The 16606-nt window shown below is 41.7% G+C and overlaps 1 long non-coding RNA gene across 1 annotated transcript; it reads left to right on the top strand.

Annotated features, from left to right (window-relative positions):
- The first annotated feature begins 73 nt into the window (after window positions 1-73).
- On the top strand, window positions 74-4845 carry LOC109900611 (uncharacterized). Its single transcript, XR_002256623.2, has 2 exons — window positions 74-367; window positions 4534-4845. It is a non-coding gene; the product is annotated as an uncharacterized LOC109900611 (long non-coding RNA).
- The last annotated feature ends 11761 nt before the right edge of the window (window positions 4846-16606 follow it).

Raw genomic sequence — 16606 nt, 5'->3', positions numbered from 1 at the left:
CCTCCGGTCCCCACTCATTCGGTAACAACACAACACAGGGCTTTCTGGGACTGGAAGTTCTAGTCTTCGTTCCGCGCGCCATCAGTTGATGGTGCGGCTGGACAAAAATAACGACATTACCCACTAGGCTTTGGGTGTGTGACGCTCTTGAATTATAGGCTAATTTCTCAGCTATTTATCCCGTTATTCTCAAAACTTTATGATGGCTGTAGTATCTGCGACCTCTAACGGCGCAGATGAAAACCCCGTTGAGATAAAAGAGGACAAAAAAGGATGGTTATCCAAGCGCACTCATTTTACGCACCGGTGGAAACGCGCATGGTTTCAGTTGAAAGAAACTCTACTGTTTTATGGTGAAAATGAAGAGGTAAGAAGACAACAGTTAATTTTCTAAGGAACTTGTCACGCAAGCTAGGACTAAATTGTTATTTAGGAGACAGCATTTTCGCCCCTATGTTTATGACAAAGCAGCAAATAATGTAGCTATGCGACCAAGCGTTACATACATTGTAACTTTCAGCGGTGTCAGTGCAACATGTTCCCTTACTTCCTACAGTGTTGTCCTGTTACCATAGCAGCGGGCCGTTTACTGACGTCTACAGCTGCAAGGTGGCAAGGTCTCACTTAGCTAGATGTTTTGAACACTGTTAAAGGAATACAAAGTCAATTAAAAGTATGCTATCGTTATTTCGTTTACATGTTTGCTTGAAATGTCGAGACAGTAGGCTATATTGCATTTACTTTGGGATTTTATTACAAGGCAGCAAACTATGCCTAGGTCATTGATATGTTCCAAATTGCACCCTATTCCCTTTGTAGTGTACTACTTTTGACCAGGTACACTATATTTTATTACATTTTTATTTAACCTTTATTTAGCCAGGTAATCATGCTGAGATTGTGGTCTTTTTTGCAGTTGAGCCCTGCATGAACACATCAATTACACAATACATATCTATATACACATCAATTATACAATACATATCTATATACACATCAATTACACAATACATATGTATATACACATCAATTACACTATACATATCTACACTACCAGTCAACAGTTTTAGAACACCTACTCATTCAAGGGTTTTTCTTTATTTTTTACTATTTTCTACATTTTCTACACAATAATAGTGAAGACATCAAAACTATGAAATAACACACATGGAATCATGTGGTAACCAAAAAAGTGTTAAATAAATCAAAATATATTTATTATTTTAGATTCTTCAAATAGCCACCTGATGACAGCTTTGCACAATCTTGGCCAGTTTCTCAACCAGTTTCATTCTCCTGGAACGCATTTAAATTAATAGGTGTGCTTTTCTTTCCTTCTTAATGCGTTTGAGCCAAACAGTTGTGTTGTGACAAGGTAGGGGGGTATACATAAGATAGCCCTATTTGATAAAAGACCAAGTCCATATTTTGAGAAGAACAGCTCAAATAAGCAAAGAGAAATGACAGTCCATTATTACTTTAAGACATGAAAGCCAGTCAATACGGAAAATGTCAAGAACTTTGAACTCTGAATACAACAGGGGTAGACCTTACAGTGAAATGCTTACTTACGAGCCCCTAACCAACAGTGTAGTTTCAAAAAATCTGAATAATAATAAGAGATAAAAGTAACAAATAATTAAAGAGCAGCAGTAAAAAATAACAATATATACAGGGGGGTGCCGGTACAGAGTCAATGTGCGGGGGTACCGGTTAGTTGAGGTAGTATGTACTTGTTGGTACAATTAATGAAAGTGACTATGCATAGATGACAACAGAGTTGCAGTGGTGTGGAGAGGGAAGGGGGGGGGGGGTGCAATGCAAATAGTCTGGGTAGCCATTTGACTAGATGTTCAGGAGTCTTATGGCTTGGGGGTAGAAGCTGTTTAGAAGCCTCTTGGACCTAGACCTGGCGCTCCGGTCCTGCTTGCCGTGTGGTAGCAGAGAGAACAGTCTAGGACTAGGGTGGCTGGAGTCTTTGACAATTTTTAGGGCCTTCCTCTGACACCGCCTGGTATAGAGGTCCTGAATGGCAGGAAGCTTGGCCCCAGTGATGCACTGGGCTGTTCACACTACCCTCTGTAGTGCCTTGCGGTCGGAGGCTGAGCAGTTGTTATACCAGGCAGTGATGCAACCAATGCCCTCGATGGTGCAGCTGTAGAACCTTTTGAGGATCTGGGGATCCATGCCAAATCTTTTCAGTCTCCTGATTATGTTTTGTTGTGCCCTCTTCACGACTGTCGGTGTGCTTGGACAATGTTAGTTTGTTGGTGATGTGGACACCAAGGAACTTTAAGCTCTCAACCTGCTCCACTGCAGCCCCGTCGATGAGAATGGGGGCGTGCTCGGCCCTCTTTTTCCTCTAGTCCACAATCACCTCAGGCCTTCATGGTCGAATTGCTGCAAAGAATTGCTGCAAAGAAGAAACCACTACTAAAGGACACCAATAATAATAAGAGACTTGCTTCGGCGAAGAAATACGAGCAATGGACATTAGACTTGTGGAAATTTGTCCTTTGGTCTGGAGTCCAAATTTGAGATTTTTGGTTACAATCGCTGTGTCATTGTGAGACGCGTTGTGGGTGAACAGATTATCTCTGCATGTGTATTTCCCAGTGTAAAGCATGGAGGAGAAGGTGTTATGGGGTGGGGGTGCTTTTTAGAATTCAAGACACACTTAACCAGCATGGCTACCACAGCATTCTGCAACGATACGCCATCCCATCTGGTTTGGGTTTAGTGGGACTATCATTTGTTTTTCAACAGGACAATGACCCAACACACCTCCAGACTGTGTAAGGGCTATTTTACAAAGAAGGATAGTGATGGAGTGCTGCAACAGATGACCTGGCCTCCACAATCCCCGGACCACAATCCACCGTTTGGGATGAGTCAGACTGCAGAGTGGGAACTCCTTCAAGACACCTGGAAAAGCATTTCAGGTGAATCTGGTTGAGAGAATGCCAAGAGTGTGCAAAGCTGTCATCAAGGCAAAGGATGGCTACTTGAAGAATCTCAAATCGCAAATATATTTTGATTTGTTAAACACTTTTTTGGTTACTACATGATTCCATATATGTTATTTCATAATTCATTATTCTAAAAAGTAGAAAAGAGTAAAAAAAAAACTTTGGACTGGTAGTGTATATTCACATCAATTACACTACATATGTATATACACATCAATTACACTATACATATGTATATACACATCAATTACACTATACATATGTATATACACATCAATTACACTATACATATCTATATACACACCAATTACACTATACATATCTATATACACATCAATTACACTGTACATATCTATATACACATCAATTACACTATACATATGTATATACACATCAATTACACTATACATATGTATATACACATCAATTACACTATACGTGTACGGGCTATTTTATATACACATCAATTACACTATACATATGTATATACGCATCAATTACACTTGCATATCTATATACACATCAATTACACTACACATATCTATATACACATCAATTACACTATACATATCTATATACACATCAATTACACAATACATATCTAATTACACATCAATTACATGATACATATCTATGTACACATCAATTACACAATACATGAAAAGCAAACAAAACATGAAAATCAAAACACAATCATACACATTCTTCAGTAAAAAGGCCCTCTAACATCTGCCTGAATTACCCAAGAGGCACCAACTCCATCAACTTTAAGAACTTTTGGAGATCATTCAACATGAGAGGCCAAAAAAACAAAAAGCAGATGTACCTACTCAGTGGTGATTGAAGGGATCTCCCGGGTTAGTTATCCCTGAGTCCAGGTCTGGTCATTTATATGTCTGAAGGTTAACAATGAGGTAAGGTATGGCAGAGGTTTATGCACGAGGGCTTTGTAGACAAAAAGAGTACAATGCATCGATCTATGAGACTTCAAGGAGGGCCAGCCTACTTTCTGATACAAAATGCAAGGATGTGTACAGAACTTATCCCCCGTAATAAAGCACAATGTGCTATGATAAACTGCATCCAATGGCTTCAATACAGTGGCGGCTGCATTCATATGAACAATATTGCCATCGTCAATAACCATAATGAATGTTGACTGAATTAGTTGTTTTCTGCTATTTAACTAAAGACAGGACCTGTTCCTATAGAAGAAGACTATTTTCATTCTTAATTTGTTACCTAACTCATCAACATGCTTTTGGAAAGATAGCTTTTCGACAATCCAGATGCCCAGATATTTATAAGCGGGGACACGGTCAATGAGGGCACCATCCAAAGTATGCATGCATAAATCTTCAGATAGATTTTTACGTGATTTGGAAAATAACATACACTTAGTTTTACTTCCATGAAGTACTAATTTCAGTTCAACAAAGGCTTTCTGCAGCCAATATAGGGAACAGGGTGCCGATAGGAACGCACAATATATAGGGAATAGGGTGCCAATTGGGAAGCACAGCATATCTGCCATCTAAAACAACATCACTTCTCCTTCATCCAGAAGCTTCTGAAGCCCATCAACCTGGTTGGGGCAGTGGTAGAGGTTGTTGAAGGAGGCGATGGATCATTCGAATGGACTATTACTCCTAAGGACAGGAAGCGGACCTTCTTCCTAAAGGCTGGCACCATAGCAGAACAGCAGGGATGGATGGAGGCTATATGTGAAGCACAGCTGAGCTCCAGGGACCATGCTACTAATGCATGTGTGGTGCAATAGATGATCACTTATTGGATTTTACATACCCTGAACAAGAATATAAAAGCAACATGTAAAGTGTTTCATGAGCTGAAATAAAAGATCCCAGAAATGTTCCATATGCACAAAAAGCTTATTTCTCTAAAATGTTATGCATACATTTGTTTACATCCCTGTTAGTGAGCATTTCTCCTTTGCCAAGATAATCCATCCACCTGACAGGTGTGGCATATCAAGAAGCTGATTAAACAGCATGATCATTGCACAGGTGCACCTTGTGCTGGGGAATAAAAGGCCATTCTAAAATGTGCAGTTTTGTCACACAACACAATGCCACAGATGTTTCAAGTATTGAGGGAGCGTGCAATTGGCATGCTGGCTGCAGGAATGTCCACCAGAGTTGTTGCCAGAGAATTATATGTTAATTTCTCAACCGTAAGCTGCCACCAACGTAGTTTTAGAGGATTTGACAGTACATCCAACAGGCCTCACAACTGAAGATCACTTGTAACCATGTCAGCCCAGGACCTCCACATCCGGCTTCTTCACCTGCGGGATCTTCTGAGACCAGCCACCCGGACAGCTGATGAAACTGTGGGTTTGGACAACCAAAGAATTTCTGCACAAACTGTCAGAAACCGTCTACCTTTTCTTAAACTATCTGTCACCAACAAATGCATATCTATATTCCCACTCATGTGAAATCCATAGATTAGGGCTTAATTCAGTTATTTAAATTGACTGATTTCCTTATAAGAACTGTGACTCAGTAAAATCTTTGAAATTGTTGCATGTTGTGTTTATACACTACATGACCAAAATCATGTGTATACCTGATCGTCGAACATCTCATTCCAAAATCATGGGCATTAATATGGAGTTGCTACCCCCTTTGCTGCTATAACAGCCTCTACTGTTCTGGGAAGACTTTCCACTAGATGTTGGAACATTGCTGCATGGACTTGCTTCCATTCAGCCACAAGAGCATTAGTGAGGTCGGCACTGATGTTGGGCGATTAGGCCTGACTCGCAGTCGGCATTCCAATTCATCCCAAAGGTGTTCGATGGGGCTAAGGTTAGGGCTCTGTGCAGGCCAGTCAAGTTCATCCACACCGATCTTGACAAACCGTTTCTTTATGGACCTCGCTTGGTGCACGAGGGCATTGTCATGCTGAAACAGGAAAGGGCCTTCCTCAAACTGTTGCCACAAAGTTTGAAGCACAGAATTGTCTAGAATGTAATTGTATGCTGTAGCATTAAGATTTCCCTTCACTGGAATTAAGGGGCCTAGCCCGAACCATGAAAAACAGCCTCAGACCATTATTCCTCCTCCACCACACTTTACAGTTGGCACTATGCATTGGGGCAGGTAGCATTTTCCTTGCATCCACCAAACCCTGAATCTCTCGTTGAACGAAGTGAAGTGTGATTGCTCGGCCATGGAAACCCATTTCATGAAGCTCCCGACCAACAGTTTTTGTGCTGACGTTGCTTCCAGAGGCAGTTTGGAACTCGGTAGTGAGCACTGTAACCGAAGACAGATGATTTTTAAAGCGCTACACGCTTCAGCACTTGCCAGTCCCGTTCTGTGAGCTTGTGTGGCCTATCACTTCGCAGCTGAGCCGTTGTTGCTCCTAGATGGCAGCTCTAGCAGGGCAGAAATTTGACAAACTAACTTTTAGAAAGTTGGCATCCTATGATGGTGCCACGTTGAAAGTAACTGAGCTCTTCAGTAAGGCCAGTCTACTGCCAATGATTGTCTATGGAGATTGCATGGCTGTGTGCTCGATTTTATACATCGGTCAGTAATGGGTGTGGCTGAAATAGCCGAATCCATTCATTTGAAGGGGTGTCCACATACTTTTGTATATATAGTGTATTTTTGTTCAGTATAGATTGTTTTATACTTTTATACTCATGTAGGCCTACTGGACTGTGGCAATGTGGGAATTTTATGTGTTAATGTGGCAATAGGAGGCATGGCATTAATGTGATTTTTTTACATTTTTACTTTACATGCCCTTAGTCTTGCATATAATCAGAGCTGCTAAAATAACCTGAATCGTTTTTTTTCACTATTTCACTCTTTGTATTTTCTTTCAGTTGAATGCTATTCTTTAGAGAGCAATACTCTTCTACTAGACATTGGTAGGAAATCGACTTTTGCAGGACCTATGCTTTTCATGCTACAAGAAAAAAAACATTGGCCTATGTAAATATTTGTGGTTCGACTCCAGTAGAACCGTTTCCTGTGCTACGTGTATAATACATCATTGTTCTGACCTCCACCTCCTCTATCTTCATCTACATACAGCAGAGCCATTGGACCTGGCCACAATGTATTGTAAATATTGGCAGTTAGTTGCCATGGTATAATTCCCTTTTACAGTAATCCTGATCCTAAAAGATTGGCCTAATAGGTGAGTGTGAGTGTGCGTGTTCGCGTGCATGAGTTTTATGGAGTAGAAATGGAAAGACCTTTTAACAGGAAACACAGTAGTTAGAGGTTAAAGATTAAATGAAGGAAAGAGATGACTGACAAGTAGGTGGTACAACATAATGAAACTGGATCTGACAGCATGTAGAAAGAAAAATACAGATTGGCGGCAAACCTCAGGTTCACTTGGAAAATGAAGGAAGGTCATATCTACATGGATGTTCCTCTTATAGTCCAGTTGTCCTACACCTTGGTGCCAGACCCAGACCACCCTCTGAGAGGCATTTTTTGCATCCCCAAATGGAACCCTATTTCCTGTATAGTGGTCAAAAGTAGTGCACTATATAGAGAATAGGGTGCCATTTGGGATGTAACATTGATTACCCAGGTTATGCACACTCATCCAAACATGCTGACAAAGAGGGAGAGGGAGAAATAGTGTTTTAGACCTATGTTCCATCGTCAGCAGAAAAATAAGTTGACTGTCAAGACTAATTAATGTTATGTTTAACAGCAAGTCTTGATATGCCAACGTTTTGTAGTATGAGTCATTCACACATTTCTAAAGCAAAACACAGAGCTCTGTATCAGACATCCAGTTCAACAAAGTATGTTGAAACTTCGGCTCCAGACTCAGTGTGAGAGGCTGCTTACCAAATGGCACCCTATTCCCTATATAGTGCACTACTTTTGACCAGGGCCAATAAGGATCTGGGCAAAAGTAGTGCACTTTGCCGGGGAATAGGGTGCCATTTGGGATGCACACAGTGTCTCAGCCAGGTTATGTACAGTAACAAGCCTTAAAGCCAGACTCCCAAATAAAATACAACTTTTTTTCTGGTTTTACATATCTCAAAATGTATATATGAAAGAGGAATTTGCCATTTGGATCACTTCAAAATTATTCAAATTAAGGTTTTACAAGTTATAAGTACAGTCTTTATGTAGTGTTGTGGGATCTTGTTGTGATGTGTGTTTTGACCTATATTTTTATTTGTAATCCCAGGCCTCGTCCCCGCAGGAGGCAATTTTGCATTTTGTAGTGTCACGTTCTGACCGTTTTTTATGTCTTTGTTTTAGTATGGTCAGGGCGTGAGTTCAGAGGCAGCTGTCAATCGTTGTCCCTGATTGAGAATCATACTTAGGTAGCCTGGTTTCACTTTTGAGTTGTGGGTGTTTATTTTCCATGTTAGTGCCACACGGGACTGTTTCGGTTTGATTACTTCACGTTAATTGTTTTGTATTTCAGTGTTCAGTTTTGTTTCATAAAAATTTAAAAACATGAACACTTACCATGCTGCGCTTTGGTCCTCACCTCATTCCAACGACGATCGTGACAGAAACACCCACCACCAAAGGACCAAGCAGCGTGGTAACGGACAGCAGCAGCAGCGATCGCAGGACTCCTGGACATGGGAGGAGATTCTGGACGGCAAGGGACTCTGGGCACAGGCTGGAGAATATCGCCGCCCCAAGGCTGAGCTGGAGGCAGCGAAAGCTTAGAGGCGGTGGTATGAGGAGGCAGCATGGCGGCGCGGTTGGAAGCCCGAGAGGCAGCCCCAAAAATGTCTTGGGGGGGGCACACGGGGAGTGTGGCAGAGTCAGGAAGCAGACCTGAGCCAACTCCCTGTGCTTACCATTTTGAGAGAGGGACCGGGCAGGCACCGTGTTATGCCGTGAGGCGCATGGTGTCCCCGGTGCGTGTGCATAGCCCGGTGCGGTACATTGCAGCGCCTCGTATCGGCCGGGCTGAAGCGGGCATCGAACCAGGTGCCATGAAGCCGGCTCAGCGCATCTGGTCTCCAGTGCGTCTCCTCGAGCCGGTGTACATGGCAACAGCCCTACACATGGTGTCCCCGGTTCGGCCAGTACAGCCCAGTGCGGGCTATTTCACCTCGCTGCACTGGCCTGGCTACAGGGAGCATTCAGCCAGGTAAGGTTGGGCAGGCTCAGTGCTCGAGAGCTCCAGTGCGCCTTCACAGTCCGGTCTATCCGGTGCCACCTCCACGCACCAGCCCTCCGGTGGCAGCCCCCCGCGCCAGGCTGTCTCTCCGTCTCCTTCCTACAGGTGCTCCCGCCTGTCCAGCGCTGCCAGAGTCTCCCTCCAGTCCGGATCTGCCGGAGTCTCCCTCCAGTCCGGATCTGCCGGAGTCTCCCTCCAGTCCGGATCTGCCGGAGTCTCCCTCCAGTCCGGATCTGCCAGAGTCGTCCTTCACTCCGGTGGTGCCGGAATCTCCCGTCCATTCGGGACCCATTGCTAGGGACCCCAGTCCGAGGCGAGGGTCGCTGCTCCAAAGAGGCCACGGAGGTGGTTGAGGAGGCGGACAAAGACTATGGTGGAGTGGGGTCCACGTCCCGTGCCAGAGCTGCCACCACGGACAGACACCCACCCAGACCCTCCCCTATAGGTTCAGGTTTTGCGGGCCGGAGTCCGCACCTTTGGGGGGGTACTGTCACGTTCTGACCTTCATTTTTTATGTCTTTGTTTTAGTATGGTCAGGGCGTGAGTTGGGTGGGTTGTCTATGTTCTTTTTTCTATAATTTGGGATTTTCTGTGTTCTGTATGGTTCCCAATCAGAGGCAGATGTCAATTGTTGTCCCTGATTGAGAATCATATTTAGGTAGCCTGGTTTCACTTTTGAGTTGTAGGTGTTTATTTTCCGTGTTAGTGTTGGTGCCACACGGGACTGTTTCGGTTTGATTACGTCACGTTTATTGTTTTGTATTTCAGTGTTCAGTTTTGTTTCATTAAAATTAAAAAACATGAACACATACCATGCTGCGCTTTGGTCCTCACCTCATTCCAACGACGATCGTGACAGGTAGGCCGTCATTGTAAATAAGAATTTGTTCTTAACTGACTTGTCTAGTTAAATAAAGGTTAAATTAAACAAAAACAAAAGCAGCTTTGTTTAGAAATTGCAGGTGGGATTTCTCCAGGTAATTACGCTTACTGATCGTTTATCTCACACACGTTCTACCTGTCCCTCTGATCGTTCCAAGAGTACAGCAACACATCAACAGTACTTATACTACATGATGAAAAGACACCTGCTTGTCGAACATCTCATTCCAAAATTATGGGCATTAAATATGGATTTGCTCCACCCTTTGCTGCAATAACAGCCTCCACTCCTCTGGGAGGTAAAGCTCCACCTTATCTCAGCTCACTGGTCACCATAGCAAGACCCATCCGTAGCATGCACTCCAGCAGGTATATTCACTGGTCATCCCCAAAGCCAACACCTACTTTGGCCGCCTTTCCTTCTAGTTCTCTGCTGCCAATGACTGGAACAAATTGCAAAAATCACTGAAGTTGGAGACTTATATCTCCCTCACTAACTGTAAGCATCAGCTGTCGGAGCAGCTTACTGATTGCTGCAGCTGTACACTGCCCATCTGTAAAAAGCCTATCCAACTAAATACCTACCCCCTGCCTATATTTGTGTTTAGTTTTTCTGCTCTTTTGCACACCGGTATTTCCCACCTGCACATCCTCATCTGCACATATATCACTTGTGTAAATTGCTAAATTGTAATTACTTTGCAATTATTGGCCTATTATTGGCCTATTTATTGCCTTACCTTCTTACAGCCCTAGACCATTATTCATCCTCCACTAAACTTTACAGTTGGCACTATGCATTGGGGCAGGTAGCTTTCTCCTGGCATCCGCCAAACCCTGATTTGTCTGTCTGACTGCCAGATGGTGAAGCATGATTCATCACTCCAGAGAACGCATTTCCACTGCTCCAGAGTTCATTGGTGGCAAGCTTTACACCACTCCAGCCGACGCCTGGCATTGTACATGGTGATCTTAGGTATGTGTGCTTGGCATTTCACATTGTGATCTTAGGCTTGTGTGTGGCTACTCAGCCATAGAAACACATTTCATGAAGCTCCTGACCAACAGTTTTTGTGCAGTCCCATTCTCGGCAGTCCCATTCTGTGAGCTTGTGTGGCTGAGCCGTTGTTGCTCTTAGACATTTCCACTTCACAATAACATCACTTATAGTTGACCAGGTAAGCTCTAGCAGGGCAGAAATTTGACAAAGTGACTTGTTGGAAAGGTGGCATCCTATGATGGTGCCATGTTGAAAGGATGATGGTGCCATGTTGATGGTGCCATGCTGTGTGCTCGATTTTATACACCTATCAGCAACGGGTGTGGCTGAAATAGCCGAATCCACTCATTTGAATGGGTGTCCACATACCTTTGGACATGTAGTGTATCTAGCTATATCCCTCTCAATACAAACGAGACACATAAATGAGAGTTGAGTGATACAGAATAAATGTGTAATTTAGCTGACAAATGCATGTCATATTGGCTCCTGGCTGTCAGTCCGTCTGATTTGAAAACACTGCTGGGTCTGTCATTACATTACAAAGTTGCTTTGATGTTGCTAGCGGGAGCTATGAATGAAAACTGAAATTGTGGGCGATTTTCATTCAGCAAATGATTGAGAATATTTTCCAAATGCAGTACTTGCTAGTTTGACCATATTTCTTAATTCTCAGCACCACCAGTGCCAGCAACATGCTGAAAACTATGGATGAAAACTATGGATAATAATCACAAAAGCCAGCTCTGTCTACTGGTGTCACTCACCTCAAAGCTAGCGAGCAAACTTTGCTGGAGTTTCTAGCTGGCTAATTGTTTTCCTCTTGGATGTGGAGTTTACTATGGCAACCTTTTGATGGAGAATTTATTCAACCCTATAGTTGCTAAGGGTCTACTTTTCCTGGCATGTTTGCACTGTAAGAGATCAAGTGGATAACGGCTCTACCGTTGCACCGCATTAGAATGCCTATATTGTTGAACTTTGTAAATTATATGTAAGTGAGAATTCCATTTTACTGCATTCATAGCTGACTCTACTTGTACATTTTTATACAGTAAAGTAACCTACAGTACAAGATAGTTGTAGGCTACAATCAAATGAGAACACCAGCTGTCAGATACTGACTGATGCTGGCTGCCTGGTCTTAGAGCATTTCATATTATTCTGTATGTAGCTCCGAGACACTTAATTTAGTATAATATGTGACGTTTTGTATGGTATGTATTAATTTGTGGATGTCCATCATCCATTTCTTATAATATGTTACAAATTACAATTCGTATGATATGTTACGAATTAGCAAAATGTACAATATGTTATGAATTTGCAAAATGTATGATATGTTCCCGAATTGTAATTTGTTGTGGCCAACGTTAGCTAGCTGGCTAACATTAGCTAGGCTAGATGTTAAGGTTAGGTTTACGAGTTAGGTTAAAGGGTTAATGTTAGGGGAAGGATTAGATAAAAGGGTTAAGGTAAGGGGTAGGCTTAGCTAACATGGTAAGTAGTTGCAAAGTAGCTAAAAAGTAGTATGTAGTTGAAAAGTTGCTAATTAGCTAAAGTTGTCCCTGATGAGATTTGAACACACAACCTTTGGGTTGCTATACATTTGCATTATTCACCCACCCATCCACACCAACCAACTGCTCTCCTTTCAATTTTGCCCTAAGTAACCTTCTGTATTATGTAAACGTAACATAGCATACTAATTTGAGTGTGTCGGATTTACATTTACTATGTTACGTCTAGTCTATGAGACCAGGCTGGATCGAAGGGTGGCTGGCCCAGCAGCCACTAGATAACTCTCAGATAGAGCATGTTGTGATGCCTTGCCTGTTGTTTTTTTTAAACATTATGTCTTGCCTGGGTTTGTTTTGTCGCTCCTACAGTTTGATATTTCGCTATCACAAACGATGACCAATGCTCAAGGCAGAACAAGAATGCATCAGTCACACAGGAAGTCTCATCTGAACACAGGACGTCTAGAGATACACTGCAAGCTAAAAGCGTACTGCACTGAAAGTAACAGGTGTTACAAAGGCAGTGATGGAGGTTGTACTGTATATTGTGGAGGCATGCTAAGTCAAGGACCAAAAAGAAAACCTTTTGTGACATTGCCGGTTCATTATCACACATATACAGTACAAAATATCATATTATTGTTTATGCAATAAATTGTACACGCACGTGTGCATGCAAGCACACACACACATTCTTGTTAAAGAGAATGTATATTTTTCCTCTCTGTGTAGCTCTCATAAAGGACATGGCTATCCACTTCTAACAACAAAACCAACTGAAGGACAAACTGCTGCATTGATCAACCTGAGCGCCATGCCCTTGTTACGCCGATACATTTTCCTGGCCCACAGTGAATTTCCTCCAAAAAAATCATTATTTTGTTCTATTAGTCTTGGCCTGTGGAACACTACAGAATAGCAAAACCTTGGAACACAAGTGTGTCAAGCATAGAAAGGGAAATATTGTTCAGAACAAGTTTATATTTCGGCAGAGGAGGGCTTGCGTGTCAATGTCTGAAAAAGTTCTACATTGCATTCATGAATGAATACCCAAGTAATCCTGCATATACAGTACAGGTCTGTATTGCGAGCCTAATGTTATAGTCATGGATTAGTCTGTGCATAGCGATCCTATTATATTGTATTCTGTATGTAATTATATTACTCTGAGCCTCAATGAACAGTCTCACCGACAGATTCACGTAAAGACAGTGCTTGTTCCAAATAGCCAATCTGAGCAAGTTAGCTATGGAGATAATGTAAATACCAACTCATTTTTCTAGTTGGTACATGTATATTGGGGGAATTAGTATTGACTTCCCTGTCAAGTGTTCTCCAACTGCTAAAGTCAAGTACAGATGTGTAACGAGTGCGCTGAGAGTCGGGAAGCAAGTTCAGGGAGTGAGTGTTTTAATAAATAAATGAAACAATAAACACGAAACCTGAAACACAAACAACGCACCGACATGAAAACAGAGCCAATAACACCTGAGGAAAGAACCAAGGCCAGTGACAGATATAGAGAAGATAATCAAGGAGGTGATGGAGTCCAGGTGAGTGTCATGAGGCACAGGTGCGCGAGACGATGGTAACAGGTGTGCGGGATAATCAGCAGCCTGATGACCTAGAGGCCGGAGAGGGTGTACAAGTGAAAACCTTTGTGTTGCTAGATGTTCGCATTGTACACCTGATGCAGGAGAACCTTCCTGTAATGCAGTACATTTAAAACGTGTAATGTATTTGAGGTTTAAAAAGGCTTCAGAAGCTTGTTTATGTAATACATTTTACACTCGTGCACACTCTTGTTACAGAGAATGTCTATTTTCCCTCTCTGTGTAGCTCTCATAAAGGACATGGTTTTCCACTCCTAACAACAAAACCAACCGAAGGACAAACTGCTGCATTGATCAACCTGAGCACCGTGCCCTTGTGACGCCGGTTCAAATTAAAATCCTACAGCTGTTACTACCCAATGGGCACAGACATAAATTCCGACACACTATGACAGTTTATTGCGAAATAGACACACATTTTTGACAGTCCTCCGAAAAAGTCCACTTTTCATGTATATTACACGATTTTCATCATTACGCATTTTGTGTGTATTATATGATTTTCTTTCTTCATAACCCATTTTGGTACATTACACGAATTCCAATTTGTTGTGGCTAACGTTAGCAAGGGTAGCTAGGTTACCAACGTTAGCTAGGCTAGGGGTTAAGGTTAGGGGTTAAGTTTAGGGTTAGGTTTAGGGCTTAAGGTTAGGGCGAGTTAATATGCTAGCTAAGAAGTTAAATGGTTAGGTTTAGGAGTTATGTTATAGGGGAAGGGTTAGCTTACATGCTAAGTAGTTGCAAAGTAGCTAAAAAGTAGTAAGTAGTTGCAGAGCAGCGAAAATACTAGTTATCCGTTATGAGATTCAAACACACTGCCTTTGGGTTGCTAGACGTTCGCATTGTACACCCACCCATACCCCTCTACGAACCTCCCTTGTTTCTGTCTTATTACAGTTTTTTACAATCACTTTGGCACTAATTTTGGGACCTTGATGTCATTTTTCAAAACTCTAGACACAAAACTCACAACCAATGATCAAAATGCAAATTTTTCAAAACTCTACCACTTTTTCCAATTGCTTGGATACAATACACATAAAGATAAGATCATTTGTTCATTGAACTAAAATCAACTGTTCAAAATGACACAACTAAACATCAAAGTATTACCATTTCAAAATACAATTCACACATTACATCTGAGATGACTGTCTAGTCATTTCATTACAATGATCTAACTATCAATTGATACAACTGATCAAAAGTAACTGTTGCATTACTCTTAATGCATAGTTTTATGGAAACTGACGAACAATATTCCATGTTTAGATCATGAAAGTTTCAGGATAACGAGATCCATTGACACCAATTACCATGGAACATGAACCAATTGGACTACATTATCTATGGATGTAATATTTCATCATCATTCTTTACCAGACACTGTTTCTATCGTCCCATGTACCACTTTTCCAGACCATGTTTTCAGATTTGACATTACTGTACACTCTTCATTAGGTACACCTATCTAATACTGGGTAGGAACCCCCTGCCTTCACAACAGCCTGAATTATTCAAGGTGGTGTACGTTAAGAGATCTTCTGCTCACGACTGTTTTAAACAGCTGTTATTTGAGCATTTGTGGCCTTTCTGTTAGCTTGAATGAGTCTGGACATTCTCTTCTGAACTCTCTCATTAACAAGGTGTTTTGCCCACAGAACTGCCGCTCACTGAATGTGTTTTGTTTATCGCACCATTCTTTGTAAACTCTGGAGACTGTAGTGCGTAAAACTCCCAGGAGGGCAGCTGTTTCTGAGATACTGGAATCACCATGTGTGGCATCAACAATCATACCACAGTCAAAGTTGCTTAGATTACGCATCATGCCCATTCTAATGTTTGGTCGAACAACAACTTAAGCTCTCTACTCTATATACTCTATATATTGAGTTGTAGGCAGCCACATGAGTCGCTGTTTGAATGTAACCTTCCTTGATGAGCTAAATCAGGCCTGTAGAGCTGATGGCATGACCTATGTCATTGTGTGGGATAATGTCAGGTTCCACCATTACAGTGATGTATTTACGTGTAGTACCATAATGAAACATGTATCACATACTTTGTACTACAATATGTAATGATTGAATGAACAACTACACAGTGAAACTATCGGTATCTTGTGTGTGGGTGATCTAAATTAATGTTCCTATGGTATTTCATGATAAATAAGTTATATGAACCAATGATTCTGCAAGTGCAAGGTTTCTTTAAAGATATGAATGCACAATGCAATGTTTTGAACATTGGACAGCCTGTGTTACAAGTGATGACCGTTTTGAGTTTTGTTTCTAGAGTTTTGAAAAATGACCATAAGGTTCTGAAATTAGTGCCAAAGTGATTGTTAAAAACTGTAAGTAACTTACTGTCTTTATCTGTGATTGAAATGCACTGTATAGAAATTTGTGTACTGCACATGATTTTTTAAAACTTTGTGTCTATTTCACAATAATCTGTGAAACT

The sequence above is a fragment of the Oncorhynchus kisutch genome, linkage group LG12, assembly GCF_002021735.2.
Source record: "Oncorhynchus kisutch isolate 150728-3 linkage group LG12, Okis_V2, whole genome shotgun sequence".
In the NCBI taxonomy this organism is placed as follows: Eukaryota; Metazoa; Chordata; class Actinopteri; order Salmoniformes; family Salmonidae; genus Oncorhynchus; species Oncorhynchus kisutch.
This window is presented reverse-complemented; position numbering and strand designations above follow the sequence as displayed.